The sequence below is a fragment of the Pleurodeles waltl genome, chromosome 2_2 (genome assembly GCF_031143425.1).
Source record: "Pleurodeles waltl isolate 20211129_DDA chromosome 2_2, aPleWal1.hap1.20221129, whole genome shotgun sequence".
NCBI classification, from domain to species: domain Eukaryota; kingdom Metazoa; phylum Chordata; class Amphibia; order Caudata; family Salamandridae; genus Pleurodeles; species Pleurodeles waltl.
In genome coordinates, this window is record NC_090439.1 from 522,745,491 (window position 1) to 522,771,386 (window position 25,896).

Here is a 25,896-nt window from a genome sequence, read left to right on the forward strand (position 1 = left end):
GATGTGGGTGTGTGTTTTATATTGTATTGTGCGTGTGGGAGTGGTGTGTGTATGTGTATCAGGTGTGTGTATTTCGAATTGTCCAATGTGGTTGTGTTTTGTAAATGTATGTGTATTTTGAGCACGGCGGTGTGTACTGCCAATGGAATACCGCGGTTGAAAGACCGCTGCATGGATTCGTGGGTCGTGATAGTGTGGGCGGATTCCTGTTGGCGTGACGGTGGAAGTTTTGGTATCGTCAGTTTATCACTGACCTTTGGTGTGGCGGACTTGTGTAGGTGTCTGAATTTTGGAGGATTCCGAGCTGTGGGTCGTAATAGCTGTAGCGTAATTCCGCGTCCGCGTTGGTGTGTTGGCGGTCTTCTGCACGGCGGTAAGAGGCATTTACCGCCAATGTTGTAATGAGGGCCTTGGTACGTTCTACCTTTTTTCCCCCCTTCCTCACTTGTTGTCATGGACCATTGCAATTTTATGGGTTCAATGTTGGGAATGTGAAGGGACAGTTACTGCAGGGCTGGTCCTGAGAGGAGCTGCGGATGGAGTTCCTTCGACCTAATCAATGAATCTTGTTAATGGGAACCTTACTCTGCCTCCCTATCTAGTTGGATATGTGGCAGCAAGCCTGATTGAAGGCATTTTTACACACCACCACCCAGAAAAAGGCTGTCTGCTGACTTTTTCTGCCTCCGCTTAATCTGACTTAAGGCCTGATTTAGAGTTTAGCAGAGGGGAATATTCTGTCACAAATGTGATGGACATTTTGTCCACTGTATTAGGATCCCATGGAGATCATAATATGCTGGACGGGATATCTGTCACGTTTGTGACAGAGTATTCCATCTGCCATGATCTAAATCAGACCCTAAGTTTTGGGACTCATCCAGTATGTAGAAATGTTGAAAGATCTATTCAGTACTTCCCTCAACTCCAACAAATATAACTCCATGCCTACTCTGGATAAATTAACACAATCGCCTTCGAAAAACTCCTGAGTCATATCTAATGTCCACATGCTGGATGCAACCAAAACCAAGGTCCCTGCAAACTTTGCTCATCACATTATTGACCTTCTTGTGGATTCTGTTTACTGTTGACTGATTCTTAGCTCCCCTCCAATCACTCCTGGGCACAAACTCTGTCCACAGCACAAAGGAACCTGACCACTGAGACTTTTGTCTGCTGAAGATCGTGTTTCATGCCCACATCAACACCACCCCTTTCTCAAGAACAAGGTAGCTTCCCCCCCCAAGTGATGAACCAGCACATTTGGGCACCTGCTCACAATCAACATGCTTTTCAGACATTGAATCAATTCCCACAATCTTATATTTCTTTTACTCTGCAAAGTTACTGAGGAAAAACTTGTGCTCAAGAACCAGATTGACCCCAAATCCTCTCAGTGCTGCTTGCCTTTCTGCCCACTTGACGAAGGAATGACCAACCACCCATGTGGCCACATTTTGTGCAGGCACGCCAGGAACCGAACCTGAAACAGTAAAAGCAATGTATATTCACCCCAACAGCACTGACACCCTGCAGTGTGCACATATCTTTGAAAACAATTGGAAGACCACATCCCCAATCACAATAAGTGCTCTAATGCCCAACCATGATTCCCTGCTTCTGTCGCAGCGCCAATGCAGAAATAACGAGTCCCATATTCTGCTGCTGGAGTCGCCAGCACAGCAAAGGCCTTGCACAGGGCCAAGATGAGCTGGAAAGCAGTAACCCTCATCCCTGACTGATGCCAGAACACCTTCCTGCTCTCTGCCCCAGAGCGCGCTGGCCAAAAACCCCCCTATGCTATCGGGCATTGCTCTGGTGCCAAGTAAATTCCAAGTAAGGGTCTGCCTAGACATTCCAATGCGGCCTTGCTCTCTAGTTCAGCACTCAAGCATCCTTTGACCCAGTTCCCCTGTTTACACGTGTTGCCCCAAAGACATTTTCCCATAAAGGCATCCCCACAAGTTTACCAGCAATCATCACACTTGACAGGCCCCTCTCAGTCAAGTCCAATGTAAATAAGACTACATCCTCTGCCCTACCCCAACCCACTTCTTCTGCTGTGCCCCCAATACTAAGAATTCTGCAGTTGCCTCACTGGAAGCTTTTCTTGTTGACTCAACCAAGGACCCTACCACCAGCTGTACCTTCCTGTTTTGCCTACTGATCACAGCTGTGTTGGATTTGGGGGTCTTGCATCTGTTTTCTTTCTTGGCCAGCCCATGGAATCTTTACCACTATGAACAAAAAAAAGGATCTGAATATCATTGTCCGCATCCAAAACATGAAAGATATATCATGGCGCAGGGAAGCCAATACAACAACATGCAGAAATTTCAAAACTCAGGGCATCTCTGTCTGACTGTCTATTAACTACGTGTACCACAGACATGTCATCCACTCAGAAAATAACTCACCTGTGCATCAACTGCACCCACCACAAAGTCATGGCCAACACTAAGGGGAAGAGTTCACGAAATGCAATACTTCTACCATCAGCCTTCCACTGTGCTGGCCATTCTTCCAATCACCAACGTCCCTCCCAGTCTCCCAGTACAATCAAAACACTACTTCTCTTGCTGCATCCAAGAAGATCTGAACATCCCACTCCAGGTCTTCTTGCCTTGCTGGGGGGGATCCCATTAAATGAATCCAAGAAGAATTTCCACATTCTGAGGTCCTCTTTTACCCAGCAGACAAACACACATAGTGATGCGGTGAATATGTACTTGCATGTGCCAGTCCCAATCTCCTGCAAAATGTCTTGCCTGCTCTGATCACCCTACATGCAAATTTTAAATGCCCTAGTAAGAGCTAAATCTTCCGTACTGTCACCTTTTGTTTTCCCAGCATGGTCTATAACAATGTCAACATCCCTACTTTCTTGTCCTGTGGCAGTCTCACCCCCATCTTTTCAGAGTCAATCTCAATACTAAAACTGACAACCGTGTACTGTCTTCTCTGGTGCCAGAGGCACCCCAAAATCGTCCATGAGCTCTTAGAACCTTGCCAGCAGCTGCTGCCAATCTGCAGAGCCATGTGACTCACAAAAAAGAAGTTGTCTAAGTAATCCGTCACCAAATTCTGGCCTGTGTGTCATGTGAAGAGCCACTGTCAGAAGGAGCTGAAGCACTCAAAGAGTTCTTCTATAAATATTCACTGAAAAAAACAAAGGTTACAGGGATGTTATAGTTAGGAAATAGAATTTTTTTTAAAACATAGAAATTCATTAAAAAAAAAGATTATATGGACGTTATAGTTAGGCACACAATTCAAACATACAAAATCATAGAAATTCATCTGTTTTAGTTAGAGTTATTTCAAGTAATTATAAAACGTGCCTTAAGATAACTATAACTTGTGCCCCTGCCATGCACAGTTTTTTTACAGAATAATTTTACAACAAATGTTACAGTGATATTATCAATGATGTAGTAAAAGATGTCATGAGTGCTGTAATATCTGGGGTAATTAGCAGTGAATGGCGAGGGTGCAAGTTATAGTTACCAAAGGGCTCGGCTTGAAATAACTCTAAGAGTTGAATTTCTCTGGTTTTGTACGTTTAAAATGTGAGGCTAACTATAACATTCCCTATATTTTTTTAATTCTATTTCCTAACTATAATGTCCTTGTAACCTTTGTTTATTTCAGTGAGGTTATATGTTTCTTAAATGTAACGTAAATATTAATTACTATGGCCCTCATTATAACATTAGCGGTAAAAACCGCCTACCGCCGCAGCGACAGCCGCCAAAAGACCGCTTTCGCAGCTACCAGCCGTCTGACAAATTATGACCGTAGCCAGAATTCCACCAGAAGAATGGCGGAATTCCGGCTGCAGCCATGGCGGCGGATGGCGGTAAGGTGGCGCTGCTGCCTGCAGCCCGTCGCAGACCATATCATGACACATGATACGGCCTGGCAGTGTTCTGCTGGTGGACGCTGCTGCTGGCTGGCTCCTGTCTCCTGCCGGAGGACCCCTTGAAATCAGGTAAGTCGGCTGCTCCGACAGGGGAAGAGGGTGGGGGTTGTTGTGTGTGTATGTGGGTGTGTGTGTGAATGTTGTGTGTGTGTGAATGCGGGTGTGAGTTGCAAGTTGTATGTGTGGGTGCATGTATGGATGTGTGAGTGCGTGTATGTTGTGTTGTGTGAATGCATGTGTGCTTGTATGTATGTCAATGTGTGTGGATGTGTGTGTGAATGGATGTATGCAAGCATAGATGAATGTGGGTATGAGTGTGTATATGAGTGTGTACGATGGAGTGTGAAGGTGCGTGTATGTTGGGGGTGGGTCTGGAGGGTGAGGGGGAAACCTGGGGAGAGGGACGGGGAATATCACTATCAGTGACAGGGAAGGGATTCCCTGTCACTGATAGTGCCTACCGCCATGGTTTTCATGGCGGTAAGGAGTGGTACCATGGTGGAAGGTGGGGTCATAATCCTGCGGGCGGGCTAGTGACAGCCGCCTGGCTGGAGACTGAAGTCTCCAGCCCGGTGGCTGTTACCGCCATGGCGGACGGAGTGGTACATTGGCGGTTTGGCTTGAGCCAAGCCGCCAATGTCATACTATAGGTAAAAATACTGCCATCCTGTTGGCAGTACTTTTCTCCATTTTACCACCATCCGCCAGGGTTGTAATGAGGGCCTAAGTGTTAATCCAACCACCGCCACTCCCTGCGGCCAGGCCCTGCAGCCAACCTCCTATAACCACCGAACACACCGAAAGGATGCATGCCCTGCAGCCAGGTCCCACTGTCAACCCCTACTATAATCACCCAACCCCATAACAGTGGTTGGCCAAAACGCCTCTATTGATTGTTTTTGTACAGGAAGGTGGCCCTTCCTGCACAAAAATAATCATTCCTACAAGGCACACACCATTGCAACATGGAGGAAGGGTGCCTGCATTGACGCATGGCAGGCATTGTGTGCCAGAGCAGTGGAACAGGACAGGAATGCACCGTATCTCATAGATACAGAGCATTCATGCCCTTTTCTTTTGAAGCAGGGCAGTGCAGAAAGAAGCCTTGCAGTACTGTCCTACACCAAAATATTGTAAATAAGTCCCCAGGTCTATCAATTACAGTTCACAAATGTGGCTTAGGGTCGAGTTAGTTCGTGCTGCTGAACTACACAACTGTACAGCCACTGTCACATCTTTTAGCCTGAAGACACTGTCCATCAAGTCATAGTTATTCCTCAACAGCACAATAATCCTGCTTCTCTTGACAAAGCACTTCTTAGCTGTTTATATCATCAAATAATTAATTCCTCAAAAATAAATTTCCATTTTCCTCAAAAGAAAAGACAAAATAACCAGAAACATAAAAGTTACATACTGGTCAAAGATTAACAACAGTGATACACATATTTACATCAAATGCACCAGTAACTCATTATTTTTTTTTCCTGAAATATTCCGCACTCTGTGCACCTTTGTATCACAAACAAAATATAACATGCGAGCAAACATAATTTAATACAAGTTTATAAAGTTGCACATTCTTCTTGAGACTCCCTTGATGGACCTCACAACAGTGTTTCACACGAGTAATAGCAATATCACCACAGTGTTTCACACTAGGAATAGCAATATCACCCCTCAAACATTTCACAGGTCTAAAGTATAAGTACAATGAGATTCATAACAATATTACAGCTTGTAATAATTTGCTTTATAATTTGAGAAACACTACTTCATTTACTTGGAAGTACACACAGTTTGCACATTTCATTTTTTAACACAATCTGCTAACCTTGCTCACATCCCTCTACATTCTAATCTGTACCTTTAAAAAGCAATATTAGCACATCTACATCTTCCCAAACAACCTTTTGTTCTTTAAACATAGTGTACAAGATGTTTACCAACATTGGTATACTCAATACACTTCACAACACAGTTCAGATTTATATTACTAAATAACTGATCTTGGAATTCTTTCTTAAATGCGAATGACCACACCAATCTCTTTCACCACCACATAAATTCAGTTCTGCTGAGCATAACTCATGGAGACTTCCTTCTACTCCAAAGCACCAAGAACAAACTGAGCTATCTTTACTTCTACATCCAAACACATCACAGCGTTTCTTCAATCATGTAATAAAAATGGTAACTATTGGTTGAGCTTTGGCCATTTATTTTTTACTTCTCCTACGATCTCACAAGACTTTCACAGGATCATAAAACATCTTTTGGCAGGTCCAGTAATTTTCCATACGAGTCTCACAAGATGCTCACAGAATCATAACTTTTGTAAAAAACCATCTATTCATCACAGTACTTATCTCTTACACACCTTCTCTCAAAAACAAACACTACAATATAAATTCCTAGTAATAAAATATATTGTGAATGCATCTACTCATTTTTACTATTCACAATCCCACAAGACTTTCATGAGTATGGGAGAACCAAAACGCCTCCCTTCAGCCATGTATTTCTCTGTCTTTCATGTATATACTGTTCATTGCAACTGGGACGTTGCGGGGTGTATTTGACTCCGCGATTGGCTCCCTACGTATACTCTGATAGTTTATTCCGAGAGATATATATGAAGTTTACTTCGATGCAATTATGTTTTGGATGTAATATATGATATAAGGTTATTCATCAAACATTTGGAAATTTCGTTACCTAACATAGCAATTTAACTAAGCCCTGATGAAGTCCTTAAGAGAGTAACTTCTCATAGGATGAAACACGTGTTGGCTGTACTTGGCTCTACTTATGGAAGATATTTGAACACTGTGAATAAAACTGGACTCTGAGATGAACATGAGTCTGTGACCAATTGACTAAGAAGACTGGATACATTAGTAACTCTTAATTAAGATATCATGAGTGCTCTGACTATTATTATTATTTTTTTTTTTTTCTGTTGGTTTCCCTTGAAACATTGGAGGATTAAGGAAGATCCTCTTGCCATGAGCACCGTGCCATAACGGATTGTACTATTACTTTATTGGACTAACTGTGAGCGCCCGAATCCTATGAATTTCTTCCTTGTTGGCACTGTTTTTTGTGATGTATTTCTCTGTGTCCCATGACAGTCTCACAAGCTTGAACATTTAGAGGCTTTTTTACAATCCCTTTAGTAAATTTCCAATGGACCGCAGGTCTGTATCCTTCAGTGTGGATAGAAGAATGTCAAAGCACATAAGCCTGTGCACTGACACCTTTATCAATAAACAATTTTCTCTACCTCCTTCCTTTTTCCACAATCTCTTGAGACTCTCACAAGATCATACAGTATTTTTAAGTCACCTAATGTACATTCTCCTTCATTGCAGTACTTACAACCTTTACGTCCTTCTCCTAGGATTTTAGGGAAAAAAGTAACCACTCCAGCCCCAGCTTTCCAGAGTATGGCAACAGTATATACATTATCAGTGAGGAGACACTGGACTCCTCAGAAACACCCCACAACAGGATAACCACTCTACATAGTAGGGTATAATAAGGACCAGGAGAGAAATTAAGCTCTATACTGGTAAGTTGCTCTTGGATGTCACGCATACAGACGGAACTATGGATAGATTACCGGGTCAGCTGAAATGTTTCACCAGAGTTAAAAAGTGAAAATTAGGTATGGATAGAGACTGCTCTTTCTGCTTATACCTCTCGTCATGATAATGAATGTAATTAGTAGAATATAAAATGGAGTATCCTCTTTGTTGCTGACTGTGTCTTGGACAACCAGTGCGTACATTTGAATGTAAAGACACACTCACCTCTCTCTCAGACACCTCCTTATGGGGACAGGCATGTGTAGTAAGGTGTACACTGAGACAGACATCTGTGCTGAAACTTCTATCCACAGTGACAATCATATAGACTAAGATTTACAAAAACAATTACCATCTCCACTGGCTGACAGCAGAGCGTAGTATCTATAAGGATACATTGCCTCTGTGCCAAAACTTCTCTCTTGTGTAAAACTCTTTATACTACAGTAGAAAGAAGCACTAATCTCTCTATAATATGTTATGCATACATATATATCAAGCAGCACTGTTAGAGTTTTTGAAGATGGAACTTCCACTTTAATATATAATATTAAAATCTTTTAAAGCTATTAAGCTATTACGGATATATATATCAGTAACAACTTTAAACTTTTTACTACAAAAAACAATTTAACAATGTTGCAAACAACTACTACATTAATAAACTACAACAACTGTAAAACAAATAAGACAACAAAATCAACTAATCTATAAAAATTCTCCTCACTCTGATCACCAGACACCAATACTCTCTCCCTTTTTGCTTCATTTGGCTACTGGATTTTGATGTACATAGATCTTCTTTTCATTTGCTTCACCCAACTTCGCCTGTCAAATACATGCTTTAATAGTCTTTTTTAGAAGACTTGGGGGCAAAAAGGTCATGTTGGAAATGGCCCTTCTTGCATTTTGTCCCGTGTCTTTTTGCTTCTGACCTCCTGTTTTTGATCCTATGTTGACTTTAGTTTTTGCTGGCTTTAGGGCTCTGGGTGCTTTACCACTGCTGACCAGTGCTAAAGTGCAAATGCGTTCTGTCTAAATTGTATTGGTGATTGGTTTATACATGATTTTTTTGATTTATTAATAAGTCCATGGTACGCTGCACAGTGTGTGTCCGGTGCCTGTAAATCAAATGCTACTAATGAGCCTGTAAAGCTGATTGTGCCACCCACATGAGTAGCCCTGTAAACGTGTCTCAGACCTGCCACTGCAGTGTCTGTGTGTGAAGTTTTACTGCCAGTTCAACGTGACAAGTGCACCCACTTTCCAGGACCAAACCCTCCCTTTTTACTACACATAAGACACCCCTAGGGTAGCCTCAAGGCAGGCCCATGGACAGGGTGCAGTGTATTTAAAAGGAAGGACATGTACTGGTGTGTTTTACATATCCTACTAGGTACATACTGTTAAATGTAGTTTTCACTATTGCAAGGCCTATCTCTTGCATAGGGTAAAAAGGGACTTCCTTGAAATATCTTTTAAGTGTTATTTAAAATTGGGAGCCGATAGAGATATGGAGTTTGGGGTCTGTGAACTTACAATTTAAAAATACATCTTTTGGTGAAGTTGGTTTTTAAATTGTAAGTTTGAAAATGCCACTTTTAGAAAGTGAATATTTTCTTGCTTAGTCATTCTGTGCCTCTGCCTGGCTGTGGAATGCACATCTGGGTCAGGATGACAGTTAGGCTGTTTGTGAATTTACTCTAGACAGTCAGAAAAAGAGAGCTGCAGTGTGCCCTGCATATCCTGATGGGTCTCCCTCGGCTAGTGTGGTGAGAGGAGCTGACACTTGCACCTAAATAGAGCTGTGCCTGTCCTTACGCAAAGCAGTTTCCAACCCCATGGAGTGTGTCTGGGGTCAGGGCAGCAAAGGCTTGGTTGTATGGACTACAAATACCTTCCTTTGAAGTTCTGTATTGGATCTCTAAAACCACAACTTCAGAGCCCTTCTGAACTGAGGACATTCTGCCAGGAGGAAGAGCTAGATACTGTAGGATGGACTACCACTCTGCCTGCTGCTTTGCTGTGCTGGCCTGCTACCTGCTGCTTTCTGCTTCTGTCCTGGTAACAAAAGGACTGGACCTTGCTTTGTACATCCAGCTTCCAAAGGTTCTCCCAGGGCTTGGGCTGAGCTTACCTCCTGTTAGAAGTCTCAGGGACATCAAAGACTTCATCTTCCAGCACCTGGACTCTCTTGCTGAGAGTCCTGACTCACCAAGTGGTGCCGAATCCAGTTCCTGGGCCCTTGGGAGAGAGTTCTGCTGTAACCAAGAAGAAACCAAGCACACCTACTCCTGAGTGACTTTAGAACTGGCACCGTTTTCTGATTCTGCACCACTGCTTGCACCGGAGCTGTGGTCCCCACTGAGTGCAATAATCACGACTGACGCTGCAGGTCTGACGCTGCTGTAGCACCTCAAAAGTTACATTCTAAACTCAACCTCTCAAAACCTATATTAAAAAACATGCACCACTCCAAACAGCTTTCGACTCATTAAGCCTTGTTGAGAATAAGTTTGCCAACAGTAGCGCACTTTCTGACACTTCTCAATAAACTTCATGAAGTATATATTAAATTACTATCTGAACTTAGAGCAGTTTCCTATATGCAGCTGGATACACCAGTCTGTTTCAGATCCAAATTCAGTCACTGCTGTTGAGCACAACTCCAACAGGCTTCCTTCTCCTCAAATAACCAAGAATAATGTAAACAATCTCTTGTTCTGCACCTAATCACATCACAGCATTTCTTCAGCCATGTAATAAAAATGGGAACTAATGGTTAAGCCTTGGCCCTTTTTATTTACTTCCTCCCACACGATCACTTGGGACTCAAACATCATTGTAAAAAAACCTCATGGCAGGCCCAGTAATTTTCCATGCAGGTCTTGGCACCTTGTGGCAGAGTCAGTTATTTCCTCTCGGGTCTCGCTTTCCTCTTATGAGATCGCAAGTGTCCATGCAGCAAGTTTCACTCCCTGAGGCTTGTGAGTTACTCAAGAAGAGAGAGTCTCCAGGAATCACAACAAAATTGTAGGGAAATAGTATTCTGAGGGTTGGAGTATCCTCTCCACTGAGAGGATACTCTTACATGGCAGGTGTGTGTAGTAGGGTGTGGGGAATAGACTGGTCTCTACACACAGACCTCTGTCTCAGGTGACAGCTGCACATAGTACTGTGTATGGAGGGACTGGCGTCTCCAGTAAGACCCCTCTCTTGAATGATGTGTGTGTAGTAGGATGTGAGGAGACTCTGGCCTCTTCCCACAGACCTCTCTCTCACATGAAAGGTGTGCATAGTAGGATGTCTGCATGAACTGCCTTCTCTTTCCACACCTCTCTCTCAGCTGATGGGTATGCGTAGTAGGGAGTATGGAGAGGGAGACTGCTCTCCACTAAGTCCTCTCTCTCAGATGACAGGTGTACATATTAGGGTGCCTCTTCTGTCAGACCTCTGTCTCAGATGATGGCTGTGCATAATAAGGTATGTACTTGGACGGTACTCTCCTTCAGGACATCTCTCTCAGATGACGGGTCTGCATAGTGGGAGTGTGGAGAAAGAGTGGCCTCTCCAGTGAGACCTCTGTCTTAGGTGACAGGTGTGCGTGGTAGGGTGTGCATATGGACTCATCTCTTCTGCCAGACCTCTGTCCCAGATTATGGATGTGCATAGCAGGGCATGTACATAAACTAGCCTCTCCTGTCAGACCTCTCTTTCTCAGACAACAGATGTGCATATTAGACTGTCTACATGGAGTTGCATCTTCTGTCACAACTCTATCTCAGAAAATAGATGTGCGTACAAGGGTGCGTGGAGAGATACTGGCCTCTCTGCTAAGACCTCTCTCTTGGCTGACAGGTATGCATAGCATTCTCTGTCCAGGGTCTGTCCTCCCTACTAACACCCCTCTCTCTGATAATGGATGTACATAGCAGGGTGTGGTAAGAGACTATACCCTACTCACAACTCTTACAAAGCCAATGGGCATAAATAGTACACTCTGACAAACACCATCCCCAATAATACTCCTTCATTGAGTGAGTAAATAAGTTTCTCTAGTTTAGCTATTACTAACTCATGGAAGTGATCTATTTTATATCCATGTGGTAAAGAGGGGCATGTTCGTGATCGGGGTCTGAGGTCACTGTGTTGATGTGTGTCTGGATGAATTACACATTTTGATAGTAGTTGGGTGTTTGACATGTCCCCTGTAGCCTGAAACAGGTTAGCAGTATGATTTGCCCTTTAAAGAAATGAATCTTCAAACATATGAGAGCTATAGAAAACTAAGATGCCACCAATGTGATTGCTAAAAACAGAATGAGAGAACACAAGGGAACAGCATGGAAATCAATGGTTTATTATTGAATAGAACGTGTGATAAAATCCCCAAGAGGGAAAACAGAGTGTGCCTTATTCAACTAAAAGAATCATGATATATCATTAAGCACAAGAGAAACAGCCCAAATGGCCTCTATAATGCTGAAAAATTATTTGTACATCTCGAAAAATGTTCAGAGAAAGAAGCGTCAATATTTGGAAGACTTAATTTAATTCTGAGGTTCTCATTCCCCATAAACACTTATGATGACTAAGTCTAAGGTACCTTGCTCAGAGGAAATAAACTTTGGTGTTCTGAATTTGTTGTATTCAGAGTATTTAAATATGAACTGATGCTTTATATCTGACCCCAGATGAGGCTATTGGTTGAAGTAATTATGTGCAACTAATTCTTTGGATACCTCACTCAGAGGAGGTATGCACCTAAATACGACAGTCAGTGCATTTATATTACATCATACATAAGTTGCCACAATGTATTTTGCAGTGTTGTTGTTGTATATAAGATGCAGATAAAATATGGGCCATATTTATACTTTTTGACGCACAACTGCGCCAATGCAGTTGTGCGTCAAAAGTTTTACCGCCGGCTAACGCCATTCCAACGCGCCATGCAGGCGCCTTATTTATGGAATGACGTTAGTCGGCGTTGCGGACTGGGACTTATGTCCCCTGGGCATGGTCATTGGGCATAGTGGCATGTAGGGGGTCCCAAATCAGGCCCCCCTATGCCACTTAAAAAAAATAAAAAAAATATACTTACCAGAACTTACCTTTCCTTCCCTGGCATGGGTCCCTCCATCCTTGGGTGTCCTCCTGGGGTGGGCAAGGGTGGCAGGGGGTGTCCCTGGGGGCATTGGAGGGCACATCTGGGCTCCTTCCGAGCCCATAGGTCCCTTAACGCCTGCCCTGACCCAGGTGTTAAAAAACGGCGCCCATCAGGCTGGGCGCTGTTTTTTAAGGCCCGCCCCCTCCTGTGCGTCAAAATGACGCCAGAGTATAAATAAGGCGCACAGGCCTTAATGTCATTTTTTGGAAGGGAACGCCTACCTTGCATATAATTAACGCAAGGCAGGTTCCCCCTTCCAAAAAATGACGCACATGGTGGGATTTTGACGTCCGCAGGGTCGGGCGTCAAAGTATAAATATGGGGCAGGGCTTGCACCGAATGTGCGTCAAAATTGTGGACGCACATTCGGCGCAAGCAGAGTATAAATAAGCCCCTATGTATTTTATAATGCAGCAGAAAGGCACAGGCTGCATGGATATAAAACTTACTCAGAGGAGAAAATTGTCAGATATCTAATTTTACTGTTAATCAATTACAACTGTGATGTACACAAAAACAACGTAATTGAGTAAGTTCCTGGTGAAATTCAGGGTGAAATACAAACTGTTGCCCTAAATTTGACATCAGTTGAGATTAGATGGTGAAATGCACTGCTGCAACAATGGCGTGCAACTTACTCCTTGGATGCTTCATTTAGAATCTGTATCAATTTTAAGATGACATTTAAAGTACTCACATCATATTTGACATTATTTGCTATAACTCACTTTGCAATGTTTTGTATTGTGTAGTGAGTTTATATGAGCCATGTGTACCATAATGCAGCATATAAGGTATCTGAATGCAGGGGGATAAAAGGTAAACATTGTACTACCGTCGTGATCAAGACTTCACTGTTGTAATGAGTTGGCTTGGCTGTTACCCTGTTATGTATTAAATAAATAGCAGTTTGATCCCGCTTTGGAGTGTTGCTTTTTGTCGTCTTGAAATTGACTGAGGAGGTCTGACCTTCAGCAAGGCAGAAAGAGGGCACTGCTACAGACCATTTTTAAGGAACATCTATCTATCTATCTATCTATCTATCTATCTATCTATCTATCTATCTATCTATCTATCTATCTATCTATCTATCTATCTATCTATCCACTCACATATATATATACATACACATATATATATATATATATATATATATATATATACACACAATCTATGTTACCTACTGGCGGTCGCCTCTAGGTAGGACCTAGTTTCTGTAGAAAGAGTGTTTTTTGTTTTGCTAATAACTCTAGTCCTGCTTGCCGAATCTTTCCCAAAATATTTCACACTCATATCAGCTGCTGTCTGTAAAGTTTTGAGGTGATCCATCCAGCTGGGCCAAGAAAAAGGGGGGACCCAAAATGCATCTTCCTCATTCATTTTTCCATAGGGATTTTAAATTGCCAAAACTACTGGACAGAATTACACCAAATTTGGCAGAAAGGTAGCTCTTGATCCAGAAAGAGCCCTTTTTGTTATTCGATGTAAATCCGTTCAGTAGTTTTTGAGAAATTTAAGGAAATCCAAATTTGTATAAAGAGGGACACGCCCTCACCATGTGCTGCTAATTACCCTACAAATTATGGCACTCATGACATCTTTGATAACATCATTGACAATATCAATGTAATATTTGCAGTAAAGGTTTTTTTTTTTCAAACTGTGCATGGTGAGTGCACAAATTATAGTTGCCTTAGGGCATGAAATATAGTTACTTGAGGCAACTCTAACTATAACTGGTGAATATCAATGGTTTTGTAAGTTTGGAATGTGAGTTTAACTATAAAGTCCCTGGATCCTTTGGGTTTTTTAAGTGAATTTTATAATTCTATTTCCTAACTATAATGTCCCTGGAACCCTTGATTTTATCTCTCTCTCTCTCTCTCTCTCTATATATATATATATATATATATATATATATATATATATATATATATATAGATAGATAGATAGATAGATAGATAGATAGATAGATACACACACACATATATATATATATACATATACATATAAACACACTCATAAATATGCATAATGCATAAATACATACATGGGATTTCTGCTCCCCTTATAAAAATCATCTCTAATTTCTTTATAATCAGTGACTTGTGACACTGCCAGTTGCCGATTATATAGAAATAACATCAAAACCCAATTGTAATAACTTACTTCAATTGAGGTCAGGGGGCATAACACAAACACCTGCAGGTCTAAGATAAACTATCAATGAAAAATGTGAAACGTAGGTGCCCACCATCACATTTTGCACAGGGGGCATTATTTTGTATTACACCACTGGTTGAGTTCTGATGTCACAATGCCTGCTGCAGAGCCAGCAGCCCAGGGGAAAGGCAGTTCAGATCATGGAGCATAATTAAAGCAGCTGTTTGAAGAATGAAAAACAAATGTTGCTTTACTTTCTGGTCTCTTTTTCTGTCTGTATGTTGACAAGAAGAAAGGAGATATTTATGGTAAATATTTTTTCTTTGCTTTCCTTTGGTAATTATAGAAAATTAGGATCTATGCATGCTTCTACTGCTCCTTTTTTAAAACTAACTTGTATTACACTGCTTGTTATATCTTTTAGCCACAAACATCTAAGTCTTTTTGAGCAGGTGAACAGAGGAAATTGCTCTCACAGAGAGATCGGCCCTGGGGAAGGGTCCACGCAGTCCCCCTTATCCCCAAAAAGTAAATAAATAGGGCGCACCCCAGGGGATGGGGTCCCTGGGGCCAAGATAGGCCTAGAGAGGGGGGCTGCAGGCCCCCCCACAACCCCTGGACCACCACCTTCCGGGAAAAATTAAAAAAAAATAGAAAGGGGTCCATTTAGAGACCCTTGGCAACCACAGGGCTGTTCCATACGCAGTCCCCCTCAAGAAGCCACTGATGGCCCTGGGGACCGACACTCCCCAGGACCTGCACCTGCTCACCCCGGGACATTGCTGTAGCTTTCAACTACTGCCACCAAGCCACAGCAAACACTCTGTCCAATGAAGGGAGAGCTGTCAAACAGTTTCCTCTGTCTGCCTGCCCGTGGCCATGTAGGGAGGCGCACAGTGGAAACTGCTCTCACAGAGAGGGAGCTGCTAGGCAGCTCCCTCTCTGTAACAGCAATGCAGGCTACTGCAGATGGCAGGGAGCCAGCTGGGAGCATGGGGGCCTGCAGGCTCCCTGCAAGGTTCCTTACATTGATATTGGGTGCCCTGTGGGCACCCAGGTCACATGGCCAGGCCCTGGGGGATGGGGTCCCTGGGGCAGAGATTGGCCCAGAGGAGGGGTGCCACACAGGCCCCCTCCCCCCAAAAAATGAAATATTTAGGCTGCGCCCTGGGGGATGGGATCCCCGGGGCCAAGATCAGCCTGGGGAAGGAAGCCGTGTGGCACCCCTCTCCCAAAACAATTGAATGTTTAGGCTGGGAGATGGGGTCCCTGGAGTAAGATTGGCCTGGGGAGGGGAGGCACCTGCAAATTGTTTAGGCCAGGCCAAGGGGGATTGAATCCCTGGGACTGAGATCAGCCTGGGGGGGCACGCAGCCTCCCTCCCCCCAAAAAAATTAAATAAGTACACTGGGCCCCAGGGGATGGGGTCACCAGGGCTGGTATTAGCCTGAGGAGGGGTGGCCATGTGGGTTTGTGCTGTTATATGGGTTGGCCGCAGGGACTGATCACAGACCAGGCCCTGCAGCCAAACCCTCCTGTGCATGGCCAAAGGCTCTACAGTTGGGCCACTGTAGGGGGTTGGCCGAAGGCCGGGTAAGGCAGTGATTGGATTAACGTATAGTAATGAAAATTACTATACGTTAAAAAAAACATAGAAATTCACTGAAAAAAACAAAGAGTACAGAAACGTTATAGTTAGGAAATAGAATTTTAAAAAACATACAAATTCACTTAAGAAAACAAAGGTTACAGGTACTTTATTGTTAGGCTCACATTTTAAACACTCCAAACCACAGACATTCACACAGTTATAGTTAGAGTTATCTCAAGTTACTATAACTCATACCTTAAGGTAACTGTAACTCACGACCTTGACATGCACTGCTACTTACCCCACAAATTGCAGCACTCATGACATCTTTGATAACATCATTCATAATATCAATGTAATATTTGCAGTACATTTTTTTATGAAACAACTGTGCATGACAGGAGCACAAGCTATAATTACCCTAGGGATTGAGTTATAGTAACTTGAGACAACTCTATGACTGGTGAATTTATATGGTTTGGTATGTTTAAAATGTGAGCTTAACTATAACACATCCTGTAACCTTTGCTTTTGTACTTGAATATATCTATGTATATATATATATATATATATATATATACATATACAGTATATTGGGATGATATTCCCACATGAAATGCCTTGTTTGTGTTGCTACTAACTTTGGTGCTGTTTGACAAATCTCTGCGAAACTTTCCAAAAAAGTGCTTCTTTTTGAGTAGTTTGTGTATGGAAAGCATCGGGGTGATCCGTTTAGTGGAGGCTCAAGAAAAAAAAGGGTTCCCAAAACACGTTATCCCCATTCATTATTTTATTGGAACTTTAGACACAGATACAGCCCAAACGACTGAACTGATTTAAACCAAATTTGGCAGAAAGCTAGATCTTGGTCCAGAAAGAGTGCTTTTGTGATTTCGTGTAAATCTATTCTGTAGTTTTTTTGGCAAATTAATGTGCTCACAAATTGCATATATCAAGCTGTGGAGGAACTGCTGAGCCAACCAATCTCATCTTTTTACATGTTAACAGGGATGTCAAAAATGATGCCATAGAATTTGCCACGAGTGATGTGATATGTGAGGTTATAAGCAGTGCATGTCAAGGGCTCAAGTTACAGTTAGTGCTGCTAACTATAACTGGTGAATTTCAGTTTTTTTTAGTTCAAAACATTAATGTTGTCACTAGCAAATCCATCTAACTATAACCTTATTTAACCTTTGTTTTTTTCAGTGAATTTCTAAGGGTTTATAAAAAATAAAAAAAAACAGTTCCAGTTATCACAACTAACTATAAAGTTGCCTTAACCTTTGTTTTGTTTCAGTGAAAAAGTTATATATATATATATATATATATATATATATATATATATATATATATATAAAACAACAACGTTGCCAGACATCCGAGGCTGCTAATTCAGTAGCGGTCCAGGCGTGGACCTAGCCATCCACATATTATTGCCAACAATCCTCCTGTTACATGCAGAAAGTTTCCGGACACCAAATGGAGGTCCAAAAAACTTTTATTCACCAATGCTTCCTCCCAGAGTCCCAAAGTTTTTTGGACCTCCATTTGGTGTTCGGGAACTTTCTACATGTAACAGGAGGATTGTTGGCAAATATATATATATATATATAAATATATATATATATATATATATATACATACATACATACATATGATATATTAAACATGTCTATATAATATATATCTTAAAAATAAATAGATCATGTTATCACACCTAACTATAACGTTAGCTTAACCTTTGTTTATTTCAGTGAATATATAATATAATATGTATAAAAATATATTATATAGTATATATTTTATATTATATTTATGATATTATTACTATACATATTATTATATCCCACAATTATATTTATAGTATATAATATTATGATTATATGTATATGTCTGTGTCAATCATTGCCGTTAAGTCATTCTCAATATTTGCATTCTCGTGGTACAGACAGTCCACCTTCAGACCTCGAGCCTCTGCATTTTTTTGGATTGCTGTCTGTTTTTAGACTTCGTGCCTGCTTCGTTACTTAAACACAGTCTCTTGTTCAACGGGCCCACCAGGTGTTTTGTCTATTTTGTGCAACTAATAGGCTCCTTTGGGGCTCTTGGAAACTCTACAGATATTCCAATATTTGAGTTCCCATGAGGGTTTTCTGTGTGTCTGTTCAATCGTCCCATAAATAATGTTGAATCCTATCGACTCGATAGCCGTACGAATGCTCATTTTTGTTCGCCGTAGAATTTAGGTTCTCTGTTTAGTCTTTCAGCACTTATTAGTCTCACAAAAAGGGCAAAACTGTCAGCGATTGGGTACCATTTTTCTTCATTTTCATAAGTCTCGCTAAAAATTATTCTGCAGTAGCATTACAGCATTATTTTGAGCTTTTTCATTTACTCCCTTGAAGCTTTTTTATGAAGGCCCCAGATATAAGCATTAGCATCGCCATTAAGTCGGGAATTTAAAATCAGGCAATGGTGTTCATTTTTTGTTGCAGACCTATGCTATATGCAAACAAATTGCAAAAATATAAAATTATAAATAAATATAACTATTATTACTTTTTGGTGCAGGGCAAATTGCTGCACTACCCTGCATCAAAAGGAAAGGGCACGAATGTGCGGTATTAATGACTTATGGCGCATTCCTGTCCCTTCTGCATGGTCTGGCGTATAAATTAGTGTCTAGCGCCAACCATGGTGCAAGGGTGTCGCATTCCCAGGTTTACAGCATGTTGTAAATCTGGGAATGTGTCAAATGCCAAGGGTGTTACGTGGGATTGGACAACGTGCTGATGATGCATACGAACAGGGTCGGACTTGGACAGAAAACAGGCCGGGTACCATAACAAATAGCCCCCGTTAGCGAATTAGGTAGCTAAAAACATGCCCATGGTTACAAACCAGGAATTTATATGTGTTTTGTAAGGTATGGGACTCTATGATTTTGTGATTGCTGCAGGTAATATTTGTGGCAGTGTTTGGTAAATCAAGAAAAAAATGGGCCCACCAAATCATAAAGTAGGCCCACAAGCAGCAGAAAAACATGACCGATCACTGTCCTGTACGACCCCCACCCTTCGGCCACCGCCAGAAAGCCCTATGGGCCAGCCCGACCCTCCATATGGATACGGAGACTTCCCGTGTGAAGCATTTGTCTTAGTTTTTCTTAAAGAGCACTCTGGACTACTCCTTATAAAATTCAAACACGGTTTTGTTCACTCTAAATTAAGGTAGAGCAACGAAAATCGGCGGCAAGTGTTTTTTTCATCGAATGCTTTGGAATAGAAAGGAGCATTTGAAATTGCTGTGACAGGATAAGCTTTCCAGGCTCACAGACATTTGTGTCCAGGTCAAAAGGAGGTCATTGGAGCCTGAGGGCAGCATCATTAGAAACACTTTCGAGGCACTGGGACGGCCCAAGTCTCAATGCAGACTCCAGACTCAAAGATTATCCACAGGTGCATAGTCTCCAGGCAAAAGTATTGAGATTTTCAGTATTCGTTTAAAGACAAAGAGGGGCCTCAAATAAATGCGCCCATTCAATAACACATGAAATGGATGCCGATTAAAACGTATCCACTGTGTGTATGAATGTGTTCATTAGAATCACTCAAATAATTCTGGCTTGACGAAAGTTGCTACCGGTAAGGCAAGAGCAGTTGTAGTGAAATGAAGGAGTGGAAAAGTAAAAATCAGGTAGTCAAGCAGGCAATCAAAGTTGAAAGCCGCACTCATTATTGGGCTGCAATAATGAAATTAATTATGCTGGTACCAGACCGTGATTTTATCAGTAAATAAGTTTGGCCTAGGAGGTACTTCACTTCACCATCATGCTTGTCAATGCACTCATTTATGTTTGTTAGTAGCAAATACTTTTCCTTGGCGAAATTCTAGGATTCAAGTTCACAGAGGTGCCACTTGATTTAATTTAGAACTGGCTTCACACGGAATGGAAGCATTAACAAACAAGCATTGGCAAAGCCAATGGGTCGCGCCTATACAAGACCTATTGGCTTTGTTTGCCATGTTGTACACCAGTGTGTCTCCTGTTTAGCATGGGTAAAGGTTACTGAACTGACATGGAGTGTCAGAGTGGAATGGAGTGTCATAGAGAGGGTGTGGAGAGGATGTGTCTGAATGCTGTAGAGTGGAGTAGGAGGAGTAGAGTGTTGTAGAGTTCAGTAGAGGAGAGAAGGATTCAATGTCAGAGAGTGTTGTAGAGTGGAGTGTGGTGGAATAGGGTGGAGTGGGTTAGAGTGGATTGTGGTGGTGGGCTGGATTGGATTGGAGAAGAACAGGGTGGATTGGATTGGAGTAGATTGAGTGGAGTGGGGTGGATTGAAATGGGATGAGGTGACTGGGATTGGGATGAATTCAAGTGAGGTGGATTAGATTCAATTGAGTGGGTGATTTGGATTGGAGTGATAGGGCTGAGGTGGGGTGTATTGGATTGAGTGGGGTGTGGTGGACTGGATTGGGGAGTTGGGTGGATTGATTTGGGGTGGAGTAGACTGTATTGGGGTGGGGTGGGGTGTGTTGGAGTGGATTGTGGTGGATTGGACTGGAGTGGATTGCATGTAGGTGGGGTGGATTGGACTGCAGTGGGGTGAATGGATTTGATTGGAGTGGGGTGGACTGAGGCCCACGGGGGATAGGAAGTCATCAGTTTCCAGCAGCAATTTGAATTATATGTAGGTTAAAGCATAACATTTTTTATTTGAAAAGTTTAATGCAGACAGATTTACAGTTAATCTTAATATAACAATCACTGGATAAAAAAGAACTATGCACACACCAAATCTAAAAAAACCTTCAGTTAATTCTGCTTTGGACAAACCAATAGATCTAAATTGGGAAACTCAAAGCCACTGATCTGCTCAGAGAGTATCTCTTCTTTTCGTTACAGTGTAATTGTGATGACACTGCTTATCTGTAATAAAAGATTTTTAATAGCTCCTTAGAAAATTCCTTGTAACAGTTCCAATGCACAGTGCGATAATCAGTAATGTGAGTGCAAAGTAAGTGTTGTGTAAACAATACATTAAGATATTGTGTTTTTTAGAATCTTTTTCTGTGAGTTTTTTTTCCAGGTTCTCGTCAATTGGTACAAGAGCACATGCAAGTTTCTTTGCTTATATAGTGCACCACTTGAGCTCGCGACAGGAGAACAGGACTTTTGTGCATATTTAAAAAAATCAGATAGCTTAATTTTAAAGATACATAACTGAAACTGCTAAAAGCTTTGCCTGCCACAATTTATAGGCTGTTTATTTATTTTTCTACTGTTTTCTCAGGATTTATTTTGCATTCCTGGAACTGGACTGAGGGAGCACGACAACAGTGGTATGGCGGGAGGTGAAACTGGACGTGAATCCATACAACATAATTTAAAATTATAATTGTTGGACCTGGCCCTTTTTACAGGTTCATCCCCAAACTTTTTGCCTTTCTCCTCCTATTTGTTTCTGACCTCTTGTTGTTACCTGCAGGACTCCGGGCACTTTATCTCTGTTGATCAGTGCTAAAGTGCAGGTGCTCTCCCTTCTAAAGTTGGTATGATTGGCTTACACCTAATTGGCACATTCAATTTACCTGTAAGTCCCTTGTACAGTGGTATCCCTATACCTAGGGCCGGTAAATTAAATGTTACTAGTGGGCCTGCAGCGCTGCTTGTGCCACTTACAGAAGTAGCCTTTCAAACCTGTCTCAGGCCTGCTAGTGCAGGGCCTTTGTGCACAGTTTACTGCCACATGGCCCTGGCATCTAAATTTACTTGCCAGGCCTGGAACTCCTCTTTTTACTACGTGTAGGCCACCCCTAAGGTAGGCCCTAGCTAGCCCTATGGGCAGGGTGCTATGTATGTAAAAGGCAGGACATGTGCCTGGTTGTGTGGCCTGTGCTGGTAGTGACAAACAGCCTATTTGGTTTCTCACTGCTGTAAGTGCTGCCTTGCTCCTAGTATTGTATTGGAAATGCCCTACCTTAGGTCTAGGTGGTATTGCCTGATCTATGAGGGGCAGGGTAGACATGTTTGATGTGGTTGTATTGGAAGTGGGAAATGCTGCTTACTGGTGTAGGTGGATTTTTTATTATCATTCTAGAAATGCCACTTCTAGAAAGTGGGCATTTCTCTGTGTTTATGACTCTGGTGTTTTGCAGCTTGACTCCAATCCACGTCTGGGGCAGAGTGACAGCTGGGCTTTGTGCATACTTTTAAGACAGCCTGTACACAGGGAGGGTGGAGGTGTCACAGAGGTGCATCAGCATATTGAATGGTCTTCTTGGGCTGAGAGAAGGAGAGGTGAGGCACACCTGCATTTGTAAAGGCTGTGCCCTGGCCTCAAACAAAGGGCTTGTTTACCCCCACTGATGTCTGGAGCCTGTGCTGGAGGAGAGAGGGGACACTCATGAAACCAGTTAGTACTGGTTGGAACCCCTTATTCCCCTTTCGTGGAGACTGCGAAAAATGAGTATAAGTACAGGGGTTTTTCCCCATGTTGGGAGACACTAATGGACTTACCTGGACACAGGATGCTGCTCGAGTGTATTGCCAGGGACCCCTTTGGGACTGTTGCTGTTGTGCTGACCTTTGACCTGCTGTGTCACTTGGAGGAGCTGCCACTGACTGCAACACTTTGTGCTGGCCTGTTTGCTTGGGCCCAACCACCCTCTTCCCTCTTTTGCTGTCTCCAGGGGCTGGGTGCTGAGGCCCTATTCCCTTGCAAACTGATTTCCTGAAGCATCGAAAGGGCGCTTGATTGGCATCCTTCAAAGCACATGAGAAGCGCTGGATTTAGTGTGGAGAGCACTAAATGTCCTTACCCTGACATTGCCCAGCATGGGGAAGCACTGCCAGGTGCTGATATTCCCCAAGTACGGGGAGAAGGGAAAACAGAGCAAGCATGCACCCTGTGGTGCAAATCGGGGCAAGGATCACAGGTGTAAAGTGCCCCTGGGGCACAGGCAGGCCCCTGCTTTGGTGCGTTCACCACAGCGACCCAAAACGGCTAAGAGGTGAAGCTCGCACACTAGGTCAGGTTAAGTGCAGGTGTGCCTGCTGTCAGGAGAGAGGGAAAGCTCATTGGAGGTCCACCATTCCCACCTTGCCCCCTACCTGTTGTTGTGGCTCACAAGTGGGAGGGAAACCTCATTGGAGGTCCCCCGTTCCCTCCTAGCCGCAGCTGTTCAGTGGTGGCTCATGTAGCAGGCCAGGGTGGTGACCCTCGACGGAGGTCCCTGGTCCTGCCAATGGTAATCCTGCATCACCGCAGGAATTGAAGCACAGGAGCTTTAAGATTGGAACACGGATGTCCCCGTTTTGCCCTCATCATTCCTTGGTGGGGCACCTGGTGTGGGTGGCAAATCATACTCGCCAGTTCTGGTGAGTCTTGTGATCTATGCCACATGGGAATGTTTCATTTAGTGGGCATTCATGATTTTGTTTTGACATTTATTACATGTGTTTTACCACGATAAGTGCATCTTTGGTATAATGACAACCTGACTACTGCTTATGTTGCAGGATAAGGAGTAACCTATATGTTTTTTATGACTACTGTTGGCTTTCACAGAGTACTAGTAACTGAATAATGTTCTGACATCTGCTTATGTAGCAGGGTATTACTGACATATTGTGGTTGGTCTAATGCAATACAGTTTATTTTTATATAACTTAGGGGGTCATTCTGACCCTGGCGGTCATTGACCGCCAGGGTCAACGACCGCGGGAGCACCGCCAACAGTCTGGCGGTGCTCCCAAGGGCATTCTGACCGCGGCGGTATGGCCGCGGTCAGAAACGGAAAACCGGCGGTCTCCCACCGGTTTTCCGCTGCACCGCCATTCTGTTCCTGGCGGTTGTGACCGCCAGGAACAGGATGGCGGTGAGGGGTGTCGTGGGGCCCCTGGGGGCCCCTGCAGTGCCCATGCCAATGGCATGGGCACTGCAGGGGCCCCCGTAAGAGGGCCCCTAAAAGATTTTCAGTGTCTGCCATGCAGACACTGAAAATCACGACGGGTGCTACTGCACCCGTCGCACCCTTCCCACTCCGCCGGCTCCATTCTGAGCCGGCTTCCTCGTGGGAAGGGGTTTCCCGCTGGGCTGGCGGGCGGCCTTCTGGCGGTCGCCCGCCAGCCCAGCGGGAAACACAGAATAACCGCGGCGGTCTTCTGACCGCGTAGCGGTATTCTGTTGGGGGAACTTTGGCGGGCGGCCTCCGCCGCCCGCCAAAGTTAGAATCACCCCCTTAGTGTTGTGTTTCCTTTGTGGTGTATTTATTGTGTCACATGCATTGTTTGTGTTGTGCAATCGCTGGACACTTTGCTTCTGGGATAGGACTGACTGCTCGTGCCAAGCTACCAAAGGGGTGAGCAGTGGTTATCTTGGGTGTGTAACTCCATCTCCCTGACTAGAATGGGTGGGTTCTGCCTGGCTTTGGCACATACCCTAGCCAACCAGAAACCTCATTTTTAACAATAATGCAAGTCACTGTGTAGTAACATAACTTGATCTTCAGCTTGTATCATTACCTTGCGTTGAAATATACGTATGAAGTTCCGCAGACAATACTTATGTGCTTTTTAAAAGTGTACTCTCACCACTAAGAGTTTCATGGTGCTGGGTGCAAGTGGAGTCAGGAATTCAGGGACACTAGGGGCATCATTTACTACAAACTGGTGCATCGCTCATGATGCACCAGTTTGCTTGCACTGCCCTGTGTCCCCTAATGACACCATGGTAGTGCTGTATTTACAATACAGTGCACCATGGCGCTTGTTAGCACAGCTGCATCAGAATTTCTGATGCAGTTGTTTCACTTTGCTGGACTAGCGTCAACAATTTTTAATGCTAGCCCAGCCAAGTGTGGGGAGGCCCCTAGAACAAAGCACAGCGTCTCTATAGTGCCTGCCCTGAGCAGGCTTTAAAAAATGATGCTAGAATGACGCAGTGAAATCATGCAGATTTCACTGTGCCATTCCTAAGGGCCTCCTTGTGGGGGCACGCCTCCCTTGCATACATTATACCTGGCACAGGTATAATGTTGTGCAAGGGTTTACAAAATGAGGCAATGGTACCATTGCACCAGTTTGTAAATTCGGCGCAGGTTGGGGTACTGTTCCGGGCCAAAGTAGCATCTGAGAAAATGATGTTACGGTGGCTCAGGGGGCTTGTAAATGAGCTCCTAGGTTTATAAGCAACAGTAAATTAAGAGCTAGGAACTGGAAGAGCTACCTTCTAAAGGTTAAATGGTTGGAGGTGGGTCACAGCTTCAAAGGAAGAGTATTAGAGACAAGAGAAGCCAACATGAGGAAGGGCTGTGATTAGTTTGCTTTCCAGGAGAATCATATCTCCTAAAATGTACAATAAGCCATTGTCTGATTGCTCAGTGGATAAATCCATCAACTCCATGAATCTGTGTTTGATCTCATGGTCACAAGATCAAATCACACTAGTTC